Source organism: Triticum urartu, chromosome 5A, assembly GCF_056163025.1.
Source record: "Triticum urartu cultivar PI428250 chromosome 5A, HENAU_Tu73, whole genome shotgun sequence".
NCBI lineage: Eukaryota > Viridiplantae > Streptophyta > Magnoliopsida > Poales > Poaceae > Triticum > Triticum urartu.
This window is the reverse complement of record NC_141877.1, coordinates 349,266,306-349,273,994: the sequence shown is the minus strand read 5'-3', so window position 1 is coordinate 349,273,994 and position 7,689 is coordinate 349,266,306. Positions and strand designations below refer to the sequence as shown.

At 46.8% G+C, this 7,689-nt stretch overlaps 1 long non-coding RNA gene across 1 annotated transcript; it reads right to left on the bottom strand.

Annotated features, from left to right (window-relative positions):
* Nucleotides 1–1,658: 1,658 nt before the first annotated feature.
* LOC147971352 (uncharacterized) lies at nucleotides 1,659–4,863 on the bottom strand. The gene is made up of 3 exons (XR_015603303.1): nucleotides 4,617–4,863; nucleotides 3,272–3,350; nucleotides 1,659–1,958 (listed from the first exon to the last, which is right to left on the bottom strand). It is a non-coding gene; the product is annotated as an uncharacterized LOC147971352 (long non-coding RNA).
* Between the last annotated feature and the right edge of the window lie 2,826 nt (nucleotides 4,864–7,689).

Below are 7,689 nucleotides of genomic sequence, written 5' to 3'. Positions count from 1 at the left end.
GACAAAACAAGAGACTCTCTATCATAAAGATCATGGTGCTACTTTGAAGCACAAGTGTGGGAAAAGGATAGTAGCATTGTCCCCCTTTTTATTTATTTTTTATTTTTTTATTTGGCCTTCCTTTTTATTTGGCATTTCTCTTTTTTTTTGGGGACAATGCTCTATTAATGATGATCATCACACTTCTATTTATTTACAACTTGATACTAGAACAAAGTATGACTCTATATGAATGCCTCCGACGGTGTACCGGGATGTGCAATGATCTAGCGTAGCAATGACATCAAAAAACGGACAAGCCATGAAAACATCATGCTAGCTATCTTACGATCATGCAAAGCAATATGACAATAAATGCTCAAGTCATGTATATGATGATGATGGAAGTTGCATGACAATATATCTCGGAATGGCTATGGAAATGCCATGATAGGTAGGCATGGTGGCTGTTTTGAGGAAGATATAAGGAGGTTTATGTGTGATAGAGCGTATCATATCACGGGGTTTGGATGCACCGGCGAAGTTTGCACCAACTCTTGAGGTGAGAAAGGGCAATGCACGGTACCGAAGAGGCTAGCAATGATGGAAGGGTGAGAGTGCGTATAATCCATGGACTCAACATTAGTCATAAAGAACTCACATACTTATTGCAAAAATCTATTAGTCATCACAACAAAGTACTACGCGCATGCTCCTAGGGGGATAGATTGGTAGAAAAAGACCATCACTCGTCCTCGACCGCCACTCATAAGGAAGACAATCAATAAACACCTCATGCTCCGACTTCGTTACATAACGGTTCACCATACGTGCATGCTACGGGACTTGCAAACCTCAACACAAGTATTTCTCAATTTCACAATTACTCGACTAGCATAACTCTAATATCACCATCTTTATATCGCAAAACTATTGCAAGGAATCAAACATATCATATTCAGCGATCTACAAGTTTATGTAGGATTTTATGACTAACCATGTGAGTGACCAGTTCCTGTCATCTCTCTAAATAGATATAAGTGAAGCACGAGAGTTTAATTCTTTCTACAAAAGATATGCCCACACTCTAACAAATATAAGTGAAGCAAAAGAGCATTCTACAAATAGCGGTTGTCTATGTAAAGAGAAACAAGCAATCCAAACTTCAAATGATATAAGTGAAGCACATGAAGCATTCTATAAAGCCATACTCAAAAGATATAAGTGAAGTGCAATGAGCATTCTATAAATCAACCAAGGACTATCTCATACCAGCATGGTGCATAAAAAGAAAAATAAAAACCTAAATAAAAAGACGCTCCAAGACTTGCACATATCGCATGAATGAAACGAATCCGAAAACATATCGATACTTGTTGAAGAAAGAGGGGATGCCTCCCCAGCATCCCCAAGCTTAGAAGCTTGAGTCTCCTTGAATATTTACTTGGGGTGCCTCGGGCATCCCCAAGCTTGAGCTGTTGCCTCTCTTCCTTCTTCTCACATCGAGACCTTCTCAATCATCGAACACTTCATCCACACAAAACTTCAACAGAAAACTCGGTAAGATCCGTTAGTATAATTGTGACGCCCCCGATTTGACCATACACTAATCATACACGCAAATGTGTACGATCAAGATCGGGGACTCACGGGAAGATATCACAACACAATTCTACAAATAAAACATGTCATACAAGCCTCATATTACAAGCCAGGGCCTCGAGGGCTCGAATACAAGAGCTCGATCATAGACGAGTCAGCGGAAGCAAAAATATCTGAGTACAGACATAAGTTAAACAAGTTTGCCTTAAGAAGGCTAGCACAAACTAGGATATAGATTGAAAGAGGCGCAGGCCTCCTGCCTGGGATCCTCCTAAGCTACTCTTGGTCGTCGTCAGCGGGCTGCATGTAGTAGTAGGCACCTCCCGAGTAGTAGTAGTCGTCATCAACGGTGGCGCCTGGCTCCTGGACTCCAATGTCTGGTCACAGCAATCGGATATAGGAAAGGGGAAAAAGGGGAGAAAAGCAACCGTGAGTACTCATCCAAAGTACTCGCAAGCAAGGAGCTACACTACATATGTATGCATTGGTATCAAATGGAAAAGGGGTGTCATTTGTGGACTGAACTGCAGAATGCCAGAATAAGAGGTGCATAGCTAGTCCTGTCGAAGACTACACTTCTGGCCACCTCCATCTTGCAGCAGGAGAAGAGAGTAGACGGTAAGTTCACTAAGTAACATCGTATAGCATAATCCTAACCGATGATCCTCCCTTCGTCGCCCTGTGAGAGAGCGATCACCGGTTGTATCTGGCACTTGGAAGGGTGTGTTTTATTAAGTATCCAGTTCTAGTTGTCATAAGGTCAAGGTACAACTCCGGGTTGTCCTTTTCCCGAGGGACACAGCTATTTGAATAGATAAACTTCCCTGCAGGGGTGCACCACATTTCCCAACACACTCGATCCCCTTTGTCCGGACAAACTTTTCTGGGTCATGCCCGGCCTCAGAAGATCAACACGTCGCAGCCCTACCTAGGCACAACAGAGAGGTCAGCACGCCCGTCTAAATCCTATGGCGCAGGGGTCTGGGCCCATCGCCCGTTGCACACCTGCATGTTGCGAACGCGGCCGGTGAGCAGACCTAGCAACCTCCATTACAGAGGAAGTTGCGTTATGTGGTCCAACCCGGCGCGCGCCGCTCAGTCGCTGACGTCACGAAGGCTTTGGCTGATACAACGACGTCGAGTGCCCATAACTGTCCCCGCGTAGATGGTTAGTGCGCATAGGCTAGTGGCCAGACTCAAATCAAATACCAAGATCTCGTTAAACGTGTTAAGTATCCGCGAACGCCGACCAGGGCTAGGCCCACCTCTCTCCTAGGTGGTCTCAACCTGCCCTATCGCTCCGCCACAAAGTAACAGTCGTGGGCCGTCGGGAACCCAGGCCCACCACTACCTGGGTGGAACCACCTGCCCCTTCAGCCCCCATCTCTGAACAGTATCACAGGTAATGTAACAGTGTAAAGTATATAGTATATGCCCGTGATCACCTCCCAAAGTGATCACGGGCCAGTAGTATAGCATGGAAGACGGACAAGAGTGTAGGGCCACTGATGGAACAATAGCATCCTATACTAAGCAGTAGGATAGCAGGTAAATGTAACAATAGTAGTAGCAAGGACAGGCTATGCAGCAGTATAGGATTAACTGAAAGTAGTAACATGCTACACTACTCTAATGCAAGTAGTATAGAGAAGAATAGGTGATATATGGTGATCAAGGGGGGGGGGCTTGCCTGGTTGCTCAGACAAGAAGGAGGGGTCGTCAACACCGTAGTCGATCGGGGGTACCAGCAGCAGCGTGAGTCTCGGGGTCTACCGGGGAAGAAGAGGGGGAAGAAACAGTAAATACGGAGCAAACAAAGCATCACAAAACATAACGAGGCAATACGCGGTGCTAGGTATGCCCTAACGCGGTAAGAGGTGGTACCGGTGAAGGGGGGAAACATCCGGGAAAATATCCCCGGTGTTTTGCGTTTCCGGACAGATGAACCGGAGGCAGAAAGTTGTGTGTTCACTATGCTAGGGGTGCATGGCGGACAAACGGACTGCGTATCCGGGTTCGTCTCGTCGTTCTGAGCAACTTTCATGTTGAAAATAATTTAATCCGATTTACGGATTAAAAGATATGATTTTCTAAAGTTTTTATTAATCTCAGGAATTTAATTAATTATTTAAATTAATTCGAAAATGGATTTATGACATCAGCATGATGCCATGCTGACGTCAGCAGTCAACAGGTGTTGACTGGTCAAACTGACTATGGGTCCCACATGTCATAGGCTGAAGACTAACAATTTGTTAACATTTAATTAGCAGATTAATTAGAGTTAATTAGTAAACTAAACATGGTTAATTAATTTAATTAATTAATTAATTTCATTATTATTATTATTAATCCTCTTTTTTGTGTGTTCTGGGTGTGGGGCCCCAACGTCAAAGGCCCAGGGGCCTTAGTGGGCGCCGGACGCTAGCGGGCGAAGGGCGCCGCCCGAGCGGGCACACGCCCAGGTGCGGGCGGACGAACCCGACGGGCGCGGGCGGGGCGCTGCCCGCCAGGACGCGAGATGAGGCCGTGGCCACGGCAGGGCTCGCCGGTCGGCCACGGCAGGTGGAGGCGGACGTAGGGGGGCGGCGCAGTGCGATGACCAGGAGCAAAGCAGCAGCAAGGGGGGTGGCCACGCCGCGGGAGCGAGGCGGCACCATGGCGGGACGGAGCGAAGGCCAAGGGTGACAGGGGGTATGGGTGAGCCGGGATGAGGCGGGGCGCGTGCGCGCGCGTGAGGTTGCGGGGCATGGCCGGAGCCAGGTGGCACGGCGGAAGGTGCTGCGGGGTGCCGGCGTGTGGCTCTGGCGGGCTGCGGTCCGTCCAGAGCAAGGGGGGCCGCGGCTGGGCGAGCCAGCGCGGGCTGCTTGCGGGCAGCAGACGGCGGCAGCAGGCAGCGCGGGGCTACGGTGGGGCGGTGAGCGGGCGCAGTGCGCGGGGAGGTAACGGCGGTGGTGGTCGTAGACCACGGCGGGCAGGGAGTCGCGGCAGGGCGCGGTAAGCACGAGGAGAGGAGGAGAGGCCGAGGGCCTCACCGGGGTTGTAGGGCACGGGGCAATGGGCGTCGGGAGGACGGGGACAACGTTCCGGCGCGGCAGTCCGGCGAGGTGGTGATGAGGATGCGCGGCGCTTGGCGATTAGGCGACGGGCGCGGGGAAGATGACGTCAGGCAGCGCGGGAGGCGAGGCATGGTCGTTGGGGCGCCGGCATCGGGTGGCGGCGACGTCGGTGCTGCCTCGCCTCGATCCAGACGGGATCGATCAGAATTGGGGCGGGGGAGAGGTGGTCGGCGAGGAGGAGGTCGAGGACGGCAGGTGAGGAGGTAAGGTCCGGCGAGGGGCGGCGATGTCGTGCCCGATCCAGATTGGATCGGGGGAGGAGACGAGGGAGCAAGAGGGGGAGAGATCGGGGGGTGGGGGAGTGGGGAACGTGGGGAGTGGGCAGGTTAGGGTTTCGGTCGGGGTGGGGTGGCCTATAGGCTAGGGGGTGAAGGGGCCGCGTGGGCCGGCCGTGTGGGCAGACTGGTCGGCCAGGTGGGTCGTTTGGCCCGGGGGGGCTCTTTTCTTTTTATTAGTTTTATGTTTTTGTTTTTCCTTTTTATTTTTCTTATATCTTTTTTGTTTTATCTTGTTCCTCCTTTTATTTTAGTTTGTTAAAGTACAAGAATGATCCCTAACTTAGTACTACCACTAAACCCACTGCAATAAAAAGTTTAACACCTAAATAGAATAGTTTAACATTTTATTAATTATAAAAGGCATTTCAATAATTGTTTTGACTACTGTTTTATTCATTTTAGTGTATTTCAAGATTTTATATAAGTGTGGTTTCTCCATCATAATTATCAATGATTTATTTGAATCCACCCGAACATTTAGTTTTAATATTTGAAAACTTTTATTGTTTGCCTTTATTTTAAATTTGAATTTTGAACTGGGTTTTGAACTACGTGGGTTTATCAACAGTAATCGAGGTGACGTGGCATCATTAGCGGAGGTTCACTATAGCTTAATTATCCGGGCGTCACAATTCTCCTCCACTACAAGTAATCTCGTCCCGAGATTTAAGAGGGGAGTAGGGGGAAGTTCTGGTTATGAAATTCTAACGTGTCTTCTCGGTCTTGGTTGCCCTTCTTGAATAGGTTGATCCATAGCGTTGATGTCTTCATTTCTCTGCATCATGAGGAAGTTGTCATCCTTCCTTTGGGAACTCCATCGTACTTAAGAGGAATAAAGGATGGGTATACTGGAAGAATGGAATTCTGCATGGTTGCTTATCCGGTAGATAATCATTAGGGAACGTGGAGAAAAGTAACTCTCGAATTGAAACTTATGAAAATATTGAGAGCAAGGTAAGGAGGTATCATGGGAAGTTTCGAGCGGGCCTGCAATCGCTTGATGCCCGAAACAGGGCATGAAAAGGGGTTCAAAGCAATGGGAATAAGTGTTGTGTCTGATACCAGAATTGATGATTTCTCAGAAGATGGCTCGTGAATTTCATATGAGGCCATGCACGAGGAATAACTTTGACAACCGGGGTGCAGGAGAGTCAGGTTTCGATCCTGTGGAACTGTGGGTTATGGGCCCACCATGTGGGTTAAAAGTAGGAAGGCGATGACATTTTGTACAGTCATGTTAATAAGGCATGTCAGAAGATAACCTATCAATTATATCAGCAACGTCGGTACCAAGGGCGAGGGACGAAGAGAACCATCTTCCTGCTCGTTGAACGAGGCGGACCAATAGGTAAAGTTCTCGTCCATCGGTGGTTACCAGAATGTTATCAACAATATTAATAGGGTCTTACTGACAGAGTGGTTCAACGAGGTGCTTACCTAAGCAGGAGAATATTACTGCTTAGATTATATAGATCACCAGTAAGGTTAAACAAAACAATGGAAAGGAAAAGGTGATCATCAGATTAAACAGAACAATGGAAAGGAAAAATGTGTTTAAACACATATTTCAAGGGTATTTCCTTCCCAACAACAAGCAGAGCATGATATCCATGACATGATATAGTGTAGAAAACTCTTTAGGTAAGGGGAGAGAAATTTTCATGACGTTACCCATACAGTGGTGTTTGGGTAATTGAGCAGGAAACATTTAGCATTGGGATTCAAATGTTCTCGTTGAAAATCGGAGTACCACAGATAAGCTTCTAGATAGCATTGACATGGTCTTCAAGCAAGGTCGGACTTTGGATAGTCAAAGGATTCATCAGGAACAACTTATAGAATAAGTCTTACAATTTCCTTATGTAAGAATGGATAACTTTGCTAAAAAGGAAGAACTATAACAATAGGTCCTCCGACCAGGTGTGCTAGGCATGACATCACCTTACCAGGCCATACGAAGACCAATGCCATAACTCCTGGAAATATGTTCCAACCATCATATCTGACCGAGATTCAGATCTGATTGGTGTCAGGATACCTCATACTCAGGATGCGTGGGAAGAGGTGCAACACCTATTGTCGAGATGACATTGTAATATTCTTAGGAAATGAACTATGGAAGCAAGTTCCAAAACAAAAGTTCATCATTAAATCAAGGAGAGGCGAGGAGGTGGCTGATTGACTCTGCGACAATTCATTGAGATTTTCAAAAGATGGATTTCCACACTTATGTGAACAAGGAGATAACATTGGTTGTAAAAGGTGTACCCGAGATATGGACTTAGGTAGCATGATCAATGTTAGAATGGTGATTCGATAACCAATGGTCTAAGAATGAATTATCGACCATTAACTTCAAAGCAATATGGTTGCTAGAAGTGTATAATCCAAGCAGCACCATTCACCTGTTGGTATCCCGGCTAGAATCAACACGGGAACCAAGAAAGAAGGTGATGGTGAGAAGTATCACTATACCAATAATTCTTAAGAGGTGGAGCAATTCTCACGACCTTCTTGACATACAAGATAGTAATACTCCAAGGTAAAGAAGAATAATTGCTGGATAGCAAGGATCTCAAAGTATAGCACAAAACACGAATAAGTTTGTGTTGGAGGGAAGTCAATAAAGTGGTCGGTGTTAACACAGATCATCAAGGGCAAGGATGGTATTTCTCATAATGAACTCAATTGACATCCTGGAAGAGCTCGGA